Raw genomic sequence first — 12402 nt, 5'->3', positions numbered from 1 at the left:
GTGCCGGACCTCAGTCACGATGAGCGAGACGGTAGTGGGTTTTCACTCATTTTGTTCAGCTTTTCCAAGGAATGTTATTGGAGGACTCATCATCGATCCAAGCACGCCGGACGCACCAACCGCGTCCACGCCCCGGGCCGGGTCGGGCCGGGCCGGGGCCCGAACGAGCACCGTCACGGGGACGGTACTTGCACACCAACCCTCACAGCCTCCAACAACTGGCTCGGCACGGGGGAGGTGGACAAGCCAAGCTTACCGTCTTCGCCACGCTCCGGCCTGGGTCCCAGTCGCGAACACGGGGATGCCAAACAACAAACAGGACCCCACGGCATCAGCACACGTGGGCACGCTCCACTCAGCCACCAGGCACGCCTCCCTCGCCCGCCACCTTGTCCTGAAGAGTGTACACAAGTGACAAGCAACCATGAGAACAATGGCCCGGTGCCAGGGCTCTCCCTTCCCATGCCAGCTTCCTGTCGGCTGAGTATACTCCCCAAGGCTCACCGTACACTGTCCTGCATCCCCAATCCACAGGGAGCGGATCCACCATCCCGCACCCGGGGGCTACTTCCGCACACACGGGGAACCTGGGCCCGCCATCTTGGGAGCATAGTTTGCTGCAGGCCTCGCTTTCCGCACCTTCTAGGCTTCACCAGGGGTATGCCTGCTGCAATTTTCCCCATCCTCCTTCTACCTGTCCTCCCCTCCACCCTCCACACTCCACCCCGCTGCCCGATGCCAGAAGGTCTGCTACACCCTCACCCACTGGTCCTCTAACAAAGGGAGGGCCAGGGCTGGCCCTCTCCAGGCGACCTCATGCCTCCAAGTCATCCCAACCTTTTAAGGAGGGCGCTTGCACACCTCACACCTGTTGTTCTCCAGCAGGCCTGGCTCTGCTGAGCATGTGGTTCCGCTCAGCCAAGAACACCCAGCGGCCCCACGCACACTGACGGGACCACAAACCCAGCCGTGGGCACCGGCCGCGCCTAGGAATTCGCCCGTGAGGAGGACAAGTATGGGAAGCCGCGGCAGCCATCCCTGGCCCCTGCCACCTCTGCCTCTGCCTCTGCTTCTGCCAGAGTGTGCCGGACCTCAGTCACGATGAGCGAGACGGTAGTGGGTTTTCACTCATTTTGTTCAGCTTTTCCAAGGAATGTTATTGGAGGACTCATCATCGATCCAAGCACGCCGGACGCACCAACCGCGTCCACGCCCCAGGCCGGGTCGGGCCGGGCCGGGGCCCGAACGAGCACCGTCACGGGGACGGTACTTGCACACCAACCCTCACAGCCTCCAACAACTGGCTCGGCACGGGGGAGGTGGACAAGCCAAGCTTACCGTCTTCGCCACGCTCCGGCCTGGGTCCCAGTCATGAACACGGGGATGCCAAACAACAAACAGGACCCCACGGCATCAGCACACGTGGGCACGCTCCACTCAGCCACCAGGCACGCCTCCCTCGCCCGCCACCTTGTCCTGAAGAGTGTACACAAGTGACAAGCAACCATGAGAACAATGGCCCGGTGCCAGGGCTCTCCCTTCCCATGCCAGCTTCCTGTCGGCTGAGTATACTCCCCAAGGCTCACCGTACACTGTCCTGCATCCCCAATCCACAGGGAGCGGATCCACCATCCCGCACCCGGGGGCTACTTCCGCACACACGGGGAACCTGGGCCCGCCATCTTGGGAGCATAGTTTGCTGCAGGCCTCGCTTTCCGCACCTTCTAGGCTTCACCAGGGGTATGCCTGCTGCAATTTTCCCCATCCTCCTTCTACCTGTCCTCCCCTCCACCCTCCACACTCCACCCCGCTGCCCGATGCCAGAAGGTCTGCTACACCCTCACCCACTGGTCCTCTAACAAAGGGAGGGCCAGGGCTGGCCCTCTCCAGGCGACCTCGTGCCTCCAAGTCATCCCAACCTTTTAAGGAGGGCGCTTGGACACCTCACACCTGTTGTTCTCCAGCAGGCCTGGCTCTGCTGAGCATGTGGTTCCGCTCAGCCAAGAACACCCAGCGGCCCCACGCACACTGACGGGACCACAAACCCAGCCGTGGGCACCGGCCGCGCCTAGGAATTCGCCCGTGAGGAGGACAAGTATGGGAAGCCGCGGCAGCCATCCCTGGCCCCTGCCACCTCTGCCTCTGCCTCTGCCTCTGCCAGAGTGTGCCGGACCTCAGTCACGATGAGCGAGACGGTAGTGGGTTTTCACTCATTTTGTTCAGCTTTTCCAAGGAATGTTATTGGAGGACTCATCATCGATCCAAGCACGCCGGACGCACCAACCGCGTCCACGCCCCTGGCCGGGCCCGGGCCCGACCGAGCTCATTTAGGGGGCGCTATGGCCACGCCAAATCCTGCATATCCTCCAACAACTGGCATGGCACCCGTGCAGGTGGACAAACCAAGCTTACCGTCTTCGCCACGCCCCGGCCTGGGTCCCAGTCGCGAACACGGGGATGCCAACCAGAAAACAGGACCCCACGGCCTCAGCACAGGTGGGCACGCTCCAGGTCAGCCACCAGGCACGCCTCCCTCGCCCGCCACCTCGTCCTGAAGAGTGCACACAGAAGACAAGCAACCATGAGAACAAAGGCCCCGGGCCACGGCTCTCCTCTCCCATGCCAGCATCCTGTAGGCTGAGTAAGATCCTCAATGCTCAGGATACACTCTCCTGCATCCCCGATATACTCAGAGCTAATCCAGAATCGCACACCTGGGGCCTACGGCCACACTCCCGGAGACCTTGCGCGCGCCATCTTGGGAGCATAGTTTGCTACAGGCCTCGCTTTCCGCACCTTGCAGTCATCGCCAGGGCTCTGCCTGCTGCAACATTCCACTTCCGCCTTGTTCCTGTCCTCCCCTCCACCCCGCTGCCCCCTGAGATAACGTATGCTGCACCCTCAGCCACTGGTCCCATCAGGAAAGCGAGCGCCAGGGCTAGGCAACCTCGTGCCTACAGGCAACCTCGTGCCTCCAAGTCATCCCAACCTTTTAAAAGAGGGCGCTTGGACACCTCCCACCGGTGTTGCCCCAGCAGGCCTGGCTCTTCCGAGCACCTGACTCGGCTCAGCCCAGAACACCCAGCGGCCACACGCACATGGGCGGGACCACAGCCCAGCTGTGGGCATCGGCCGGGCCTAGGAATTCGCCCGTGAGGAGGACAAGTATGGGAAGCCCCGGCAGCCATCCCTGGCCCCTGCCACCTCTGCCTCTGCCTCTGCCTCTGCCAGAGTGTGCCGGACCTCAGTCACGATGAGCGAGACGGTAGTGGGTTTTCACTCATTTTGTTCAGCTTTTCCAAGGAATGTTATTGGAGGACTCATCATCGATCCAAGCACGCCGGACGCACCAACCGCGTCCACGCCCCGGGCCGGGTCGGGCCGGGCCGGGGCCCGAACGAGCACCGTCACGGGGACGGTACTTGCACACCAACCCTCACAGCCTCCAACAACTGGCTCGGCACGGGGGAGGTGGACAAGCCAAGCTTACCGTCTTCGCCACGCTCCGGCCTGGGTCCCAGTCGCGAACACGGGGATGCCAAACAACAAACAGGACCCCACGGCATCAGCACACGTGGGCACGCTCCACTCAGCCACCAGGCACGCCTCCCTCGCCCGCCACCTTGTCCTGAAGAGTGTACACAAGTGACAAGCAACCATGAGAACAATGGCCCGGTGCCAGGGCTCTCCCTTCCCATGCCAGCTTCCTGTCGGCTGAGTATACTCCCCAAGGCTCACCGTACACTGTCCTGCATCCCCAATCCACAGGGAGCGGATCCACCATCCTGCACCCGGGGGCTACTTCCGCACACACGGGGAACCTGGGCCCGCCATCTTGGGAGCATAGTTTGCTGCAGGCCTCGCTTTCCGCACCTTCTAGGCTTCACCAGGGGTATGCCTGCTGCAATTTTCCCCATCCTCCTTCTACCTGTCCTCCCCTCCACCCTCCACACTCCACCCCGCTGCCCGATGCCAGAAGGTCTGCTACACCCTCACCCACTGGTCCTCTAACAAAGGGAGGGCCAGGGCTGGCCCTCTCCAGGCGACCTCATGCCTCCAAGTCATCCCAACCTTTTAAGGAGGGCGCTTGGACACCTCACACCTGTTGTTCTCCAGCAGGCCTGGCTCTGCTGAGCATGTGGTTCCGCTCAGCCAAGAACCCCCAGCGGCCCCACGCACACTGACGGGACCACAAACCCAGCCGTGGGCACCGGCCGCGCCTAGGAATTCGCCCGTGAGGAGGACAAGTATGGGAAGCCCCGGCAGCCATCCCTGGCCCCTGCCACCTCTGCCTCTGCCTCTGCCTCTGCCAGAGTGTGCCGGACCTCAGTCACGATGAGCGAGACGGTAGTGGGTTTTCACTCATTTTGTTCAGCTTTTCCAAGGAATGTTATTGGAGGACTCATCATCGATCCAAGCACGCCGGACGCACCAACCGCGTCCACGCCCCTGGCCGGGCTCGGGCCCGACCGAGCACATTTAGGTGGTGCTATGGCCACTCCAAATCCTGCATATCCTCCAACAACTGGCTTGGCACCCGTGCAGGTGGACAAACCAAGCTTACCGTCTTCGCCACGCTCCGGCCTGGGTCCCAGTCGCGAACACGGGGATGCCAACCAGAAAACAGGACCCCACAGCCTCAGCACAGGTGGGCATGCTCCAGTCAGCCACCAGGCACGCCTCCCTCTCCCACCACCTCGTCCTGAAGAGTGCACACAGATGACAAGCAACCATGAGAACAAAGGCCCCGGGCCACGGCTCTCCTCTCCCATGCCAGCATCCTGGTCCACAGGGCCATGGAAGCATTGTTTTCCGCAGACTTCACTTCCTGTTCCTTGGGATGTGTCACAGGGAACACTGGTGCTCCACATCCTTTTAGTGATTGTACATCCCCATACCTTCTCTTGCCTGCTCTCAGTCCCTCTCTCCACACTTGTCCAGTCTTCTCCTGAAGTAAACAGGTCAGTTCAAGTCCTCTCCAATCAGCCTTATACCTCCAAGTGTTTCCAGGGTTTATGGTACCTGGGCTTCTAGAGCTAACACCTGCTGTCCCCCATGTGTCCCTGGTTTCTTGCTTCCTAAGTGAATCTCTTCTCTAGCTTGTCCTCTCTTTATCCAAATGGGCCATTTTGCTGCATCACTGCATCTCCTTCCTTTACAAGACCATTCCTAGACTCTACCTATTCTCTAGTTCATTAGATCATCTCTATCCCTAACCTTGGCCTCTTTTAATTTCAGAATAAATTGGGTCAAGTGTATTATTTCCTCCAGCAAACACACACCTTCAAGGCCTGCTGATAGTTACAGCGTATTCACATGGACAACAAAAGCATTTTCCCCCTCACCAAGCCCTAGTCTCCTGCTCATCTGGTACTGTAATATAAGAAAACCAAGCAGCCATGCAGAATTGCCAAACCATGCAGTGCCCTCTCTAGTAGGGTGATCCTCTCACAGATCATTCCTGTACCATGAGCCTGGCCTATAAACATGCTCATGATTGGGTAATGAATAGGAACACCTCTTTTTCCACATATATCATATGAACGCTGAAACCTTGTAATGTGTATCCTATTGTGGGTTGAATTACTTACTTTTTTTTCTGCTTAAGCACTGTACCCTTGCCCATTCTGTCCAATTTTCAAAAACAAATCCCTCCCACATGAAGGTAATTTTGTTTACAGAGTTATATTTACTGTGGAATCCTGCCTCCTCTTTTACTAGTTATTTTCAGGTGATCACTGACACAGCCCCAGAACAACCCATACCACATGTCCGTCTTCTTTCTGCATTATAATATAAAATACTAATGACTTGTAAGCCACTCAACAACTAATAAAGTGCATGTGTTTACAGTTTAAAGACTGTAGTGAATCTTTAAACCTTAGTGTCATATAAATATTCAACTATAATTTCTACCATTCCATGAAAACAGATTATCTTTACATTTATTATATCTACTTTGTTTTTCTCAGCTGTTTCATAGTTGCATCTCAATTTTTTCTTGGGCATTTTGTTATTTTCTCTTATTTCTTTATTAAATTCAATGAATTAATCCAATAGAGACAATGCATAGGCATCAACATAATCTTTAATTCTTTTTAGAATTAAATATAATTAAAATATATATTCTGATCACAAAAGTTAAGAAAGGAATAAAAGTTGAAATGAATATTTAAGGATAATTGCAAAATCAACAATTAAGTCAGTATTAAATATCAGAATGTTAACCAATTGGGGCTGGAGTTGTAGCTAGTGGTAGAGCACTTGCCTAGCATTTGTGAGGCACTGGGTTATATTCTTAGCATCCCATACAATGAATAAAAAAATAAATGTCCATCAATACCTAAAATTTTTTTAAAAAAAGAATGTTAACCAATACATCAAATTAGACATCCCAAGGAAAATTATAAACATCTTGATATAATGAAAAAAAAATAGCACAAATGAAAACTTATGGGTTTCTATAAAAGCTATGCTAAGACACAGTTTTATAGCAATAAACAACTACATGAGAAAGAGCTCAATATGTTTTAGTATTTTACCACTCTTGGAACTATAAAAAGAACCAACTAACTCCAAATGTTGTAAAAGTAAAGAAATAATAAATATTAGAAGTGATTGATGAAATTCAGAATCAAATTTAATCAGATAAAAAATGAGTTTACATTCAACAAATGTGACAAACTCCTATCTAAATACACAAAAAGCAAATTCAAATAACAAATATAATAAAAAACACATTTCAACTGAAGTCCAAAGAAATAAACTAAATGAAGAAAATATTATAGACAATTTTACACAAGACACTGAAAAATCTCAAAAAATAAATTCCTATAAACATATATAGTACCATAAAGAATCATAAAATAATGAAAAAATATGGTCAGACCAATAATTTGTATGGAGATATATCAGTAATCAAGAACCTCCTGAAAATAAAATGCAATTAACCATGATTTGTTAATTCTATCAAGCATTTGAAATATTAGAATTAATCTTCATTGAACACTTCTAAAAGTGAATAGGAGGGAACATTTCTGTGAGATGAGCATTACCCTAATAACAAAGCCAGAAATAGGCACTATAATTATTTTTTTAAAGAGAGACTGAGAGAGGGAGAGAGAGAAAGAGAGAATTTTAATATTAATTTTTTAGTTATTGGCGGACACAACATCTTTGTTTGTATGTGGTGCTGAGAATCGAACCCGGGCCGCACGCATGCCAGGCAAGCGCGCCACCGCTTGAGCCACATCCCCAGCCCTAGGCACTATAATTATAATCGGACTAATCTGCATTGTTTGTGTTAATCATTGCATTGAACACACTATCAACATTTTAAATTTCATTTACACAGAAATATATGAGAAAATATTTGTTTGAAGGGAATGGCAAAGGAGCATATGGAAAAAGGGAGCTGTTTTAGTTTCTACACTGAGTGTAGAGAAATTGCATGGTATTGCCAAATTCTTTAATCCAATACTAGTAAACTAAGTTCAACAGCACCAGTCAATAGAACATTACAAGAACACAATGAATAACAAAAAAATATAGAAAAATGATGTCCTTTCAAATCATGTAGAGATTGCACTTGACAGAAATCAACACTCATTCATGTCAAAATCAATCAACAAACAAGGAATAGAAAGAAAGTACTTTAAGATAATAAAATTCCTCTAGCAATCATCATAATGAAGTTATAAAGAGTAGAAAATTTTCTTCTAAGAACAAGAACATAATTGTCTTTTACATAGTATTAAAAACCCTTGTTTGAGTATTTAGTCAAGAAAATTTTATGCAAAGACATCTAACTACAAATGAAAAACAATTCTCTCTATTCATAGGAGACATAAGTAAAGAAACATAAAATATATACACACACTCACACCCAAGAATAAACTCTCTTAGTACCACAAATCAAATTCCACTAACTATCAAGATACAAAATAACAATTAGGAGGTTTTCAAGATAGAAGAATAGAGGAAGTTGCTTTTCTGGGTGTTCCACAGAGTGAAACCAAGAAAACTTCTCAGCATGTTAAGTACTAGAAACCTTCAAGGTCACTAAAATTCACAGGGTAGAAACTCCACCACCACAGATTCATACTGCTAGATGGGTAGACCCACAAATAACATGAAAAAGCAAGGGAAAAAATCACCTCAAACATACCAACATACTTCAAGAACAATCTCACAACATCATGGTGGAAGAAATGTCATAGAAGGAATTTAAAATGTACACTGTCAAACTGATCTGTGAAGTAAAAGAAAATGTAAGGAGTGAAATCAGAGAGAAAATACAGTAAGTGAAAGATCACTTCAATAAAAAAAGATTGTGAAAAAAAATCAAGCAGAAATCCTCAAAATGAAGCAATCAATAAACCAAATTAAGAATGCAAAGGAAAGCATCACCAGAAGACTAGATCACTTGGAATACAGAGTTTCAGGCAATGAAAACAAAATATATAATCTTGAAAACAACCTGACCATGGATAAAAGATGTTAAGAGACCATGAACAGAATTTCCAAGAAAAAAGGAATAATATGAAAACACCACACTTTATTGAGGGGCTGGGTTTGTGGCACGTTTGCCTAATGTCTGTGAGGCACTGGGTTTGATTCTCAGCACTGCATATAAATAAGTAAAATAAAGGTCCTTCAACAACTAATAAAAATATTTGTTTAAAAGGTTTATTGGGATAGATGAAAACTCAAGAGATATAAACCAAAGAATACACAATCTTCTCAATGAAATAATATGAACATTTGCCAAACCTAAATAATGATAATTAAATATAGGAGGCTTACAGGACCAGAACTATAAACAATTACAACATACCCACACCAAGGCAATTATTATGAAAATGCCAAACATACTAAATAAGGATAGAATTTTAAAGGCTACAAAAAAAGTGGCAAGTAACATTTAGAGGGAAACCAATCCAGACCAAGCTGATTTCTCAACCCAGAAATTTCTCAACCCAGAGGTAGAAATTCTTGGAAAAATATATACCAGGCTCTGAAAGAAAAGTCATCTGAGAATACTATAACCAGCAAAATTAAGCTTTGGAACTGACAATGAAATAAAAACATTACATGATAAACAAAAGTTAAAAGAATCCACAACTAGAAAGCTTGCACAAAATATTCAATAAAATATTTCATGAAGAAGAAATAAAAAATAAAATTGAAAACCAGTAACGGTACGAACTACACTAGAAGAATGGTCAATCAAAGGAAAAACTAATTCAAAGTAAAAATCAGAAATAAATCAAAATGGAAGGGAATAAAAATCACTTCTCAATAATAACATTGAATGTAAATGGTCTGAACCCATCAATCAAAAGACACAGACTGGCATATTAGATCAAAAAGCAAGACCCAACAATATGCTGTCTTCAAGAGACTTAACTCATATGCAAAGACATCCACAGACTGAAGGTAAAAGGATGGGCAAAAAATGTATCATTCCCATGGATCTGGTAAAGAAGCAGGGTTTTCTATCCTCATACCAGATAAAGTGGATTTCAAGCCAAAGTTAATCAGAAGGGACAGAAGGACATTTCATACTGTTTAAGGGAACTATACATCAATAAGTCATAAAAATCATAAATACCTATATTCCAAACAATAGATCACCTACATACATCAAACAATCCCTTGTGAATTTTAAGAATCAAATAGACCACAGTGCAATAATACTGGGTAACTTTAGCATGCCTCTGTCACCATTGGATAGATCCTCCAAAGAAAAACTAAATAAAGAGGTAAATAACTAAAAAATACACTCAATGATTCAGACTTTACAGACATATATAGAATATTTCATCCATCAAAAATGTATACAAGTTTCTTCAGCAGCACATAGATCCTTCCCTAATATAGACCATGTTATAGTTATCACATATGTTGTCATGCAATTATATTATTACCTTAATAAATTTTTAGTATAGGGTTTTTTAAATTTATATATGACAGCAGAATGCATTAAATTCTTACTACACATAAAGAACACAATTTTCCATATCTCTGGTTGTATAAAAAGTATATTCACAACAATTTGTGTCTTCACACAACTACTTTGGATAATAATGATCATCACATTTCACCAAAATTTATAACCCCATGGCCCCTTCCCTTTCACTCCAACCTCTCTGCCCTATATAGAGTTTATCTATTCCTCTTATGCTCCTATCACATATGAATAATGTCCCTATCCCACTATGAATCAGCTTCCTTAAATCAAAGAAAACATTTGGCATTTGGTTTGGGAGGATTGGCTAACTTCACTTAGCATTATCTTTTTAATGCCATCCATTTACCTGCAAATGTCATGATTTTATTCTCTTTTATTGCTGAGTAATATTCCATTGTGTATATATGCCACATTTTTTTAATCCATTAATCCACTGAAGGGCTTCTAGATTGGTTACACAATTTAGCTCTTATGAATTATGCTGCTACATACATTGATGTGGCTATATCGCTGTAGTATGCTGTTTTTAAGTCCTTTGGGTATATACCAAGGAAAGGGATAGCTGGGTTAAATGGTGGCTCCATTCCCAATTTTCCATACTGATTTCCACATTGGCTGCACCAATTCGAAGTCCCACCAGCAGTATATGAGTGTACCTTTTTCCCCACACTTATTGTTGCCAACACTTATTATTTTTTGTTTTCATAATAGCTGCCATTCTGACTGGAGCAAGTGAAATGGTTTTGATTTGCATTTCTCTAACTGCTAGTGATTATAAATATTGTTTTCATATATTTGTTGACTGATTGTATATCCTCTTCTGAGAAGTGTCTATTCAAGTCCTTGGCCCATTTCAAACCAAAGGAATGCACAATCTCTTCAATGAGATAATATCAGGAAATTTCCCAAGCATGAAGAACGAATTGGAAAACCAAATACAAGAGGCTTACAGGACACCAAATGTACAAAATTACAACAGATCTACACCAAGGTACATTATAATGAAAATGTCTAGCATACAGAATAAGGATAGAATCTTAAAAGCTGCAAGAGTGAGGAATCAGATAACATAAAGGGGGAGACCAATTCATATCTCAGCAGATTTTTCAACCCAGACCCTCAAAGCCAGGAGATCATGAAACAAGTTATACCAAGCTCTGAAAAAAAAATGAATGTCAACCAAGAATCATATCCAGCAAAACTAAGCTTTTAGATTTGATGATAAAATTGAAACCTTCCATGATAAACAAAAGAGAATTTAAAACTAGAAAACCTGCACTACAGAACATCCTCAGCAAAATATTCCAAGAAGAGGAAATAAAAAACAATGATGAAAATCAGCAGAGGGAGGGATTACACTAAAGGAAAATCTAATAAGAGGAGCAACCAAGTCATGTTAAATACCAAAAATAAACAAAAATGGCTGGGAATACAAATCATTTCTCAATAATAATCCTGAATCTTAATGGACTAAACTCACCAATCAAAAGACATAGACTAGCAGATTGTATTAAAAAAAAAAGACCCAACAATATGAGACTCATCTCATAGGAAAAGACATCTACAGACTGATGGTGAAGGGTTGGGAAAAATCATATGACTTACATGGATTGCAGAAGCAAGCAGAGGTTTCCATCCTGATATGAAATAAAGTAGACTTCAAACTGTAGGGTTATTTTCATAGCTCCATTTCCATTGATATTAATTTTTATATTCTTGCTTTTTTTCTTGATTAGACTTTTAAAATTTTTATCAATTTTAGCTGTATTAATTATTCTATATTTCATATATTTCTGCTCCTACACTTATTTTAAAATAATTTATTAAACTAGCTTCTTTCTGATACAAGTACTTGAAGTAAAAAATGTTCATTTTAGGGCTGGGGATGTGGCTCAAGTGAAAGTGTGCTTGCCTGGCATGCACAAGGCACTTGGTTTGATCCTCAACACCCATAAAAATAAAATAAAAAGATGTTGTATCCACCGAAAACTAAAAAGTAAATTTAAAAAATTCTCTCTCTCTCTTTAAAAAAATGTTCATTTTAGTACTGCTACATCCCAGTGGTTTTGATTTTAATTATTTTTTATTTGTAGATTAACACAATATCTTAATTTGTTTATTTATTTTTATGTGGTGCTGAGGATCAAATCCAGTGCCTAACATATTTGAGGCAAGCACTCTACCATTGAGCTACAGCCCCAGCCCCATGATTCTGACATTTTAAGCTTTAATCATCCCTTAGCTCAAAGTACTTTTTATTTATTTTCCTTTTACTTTCTTCCTCAACCTATGAGATATTGGTAAGTGTGCCCTTTTATTCTGAAGTAGGTGACATGTGGGAATGAGGTTCTATATATCTTAAGGTAATTGATTTCTAGTGTAATAAATCATGCAAGAACACAGTCTTCATGATTTCAAATTAAAAATAA

General features: G+C 44.4%; 5 non-coding genes across 5 annotated transcripts; all 5 read right to left on the bottom strand.

Moving 5' to 3' along the window:
* Positions 1–5: 5 nt before the first annotated feature.
* Positions 6–99, bottom strand: LOC144378245 (small nucleolar RNA SNORD116). Its single transcript, XR_013439953.1, has one exon. It is a non-coding gene; the product is annotated as a small nucleolar RNA SNORD116 (small nucleolar RNA).
* A 988-nt stretch (positions 100–1087) lies between these two features.
* Positions 1088–1181, bottom strand: LOC144378244 (small nucleolar RNA SNORD116). Its single transcript, XR_013439952.1, has one exon. It is a non-coding gene; the product is annotated as a small nucleolar RNA SNORD116 (small nucleolar RNA).
* Positions 1182–2169: 988 nt separating this feature from the next.
* LOC144378243 (small nucleolar RNA SNORD116) lies at positions 2170–2263 on the bottom strand. The gene has a single exon (XR_013439951.1). It is a non-coding gene; the product is annotated as a small nucleolar RNA SNORD116 (small nucleolar RNA).
* A 976-nt stretch (positions 2264–3239) lies between these two features.
* Positions 3240–3333, bottom strand: LOC144378242 (small nucleolar RNA SNORD116). Its single transcript, XR_013439950.1, has one exon. It is a non-coding gene; the product is annotated as a small nucleolar RNA SNORD116 (small nucleolar RNA).
* A 988-nt stretch (positions 3334–4321) lies between these two features.
* LOC144378241 (small nucleolar RNA SNORD116) lies at positions 4322–4415 on the bottom strand. Its single transcript, XR_013439949.1, has one exon. It is a non-coding gene; the product is annotated as a small nucleolar RNA SNORD116 (small nucleolar RNA).
* Between the last annotated feature and the right edge of the window lie 7987 nt (positions 4416–12402).

The sequence above is a fragment of the Ictidomys tridecemlineatus genome, chromosome 5, assembly GCF_052094955.1.
Source record: "Ictidomys tridecemlineatus isolate mIctTri1 chromosome 5, mIctTri1.hap1, whole genome shotgun sequence".
Taxonomy (NCBI): Eukaryota; Metazoa; Chordata; class Mammalia; order Rodentia; family Sciuridae; genus Ictidomys; species Ictidomys tridecemlineatus.
This window is presented reverse-complemented; position numbering and strand designations above follow the sequence as displayed.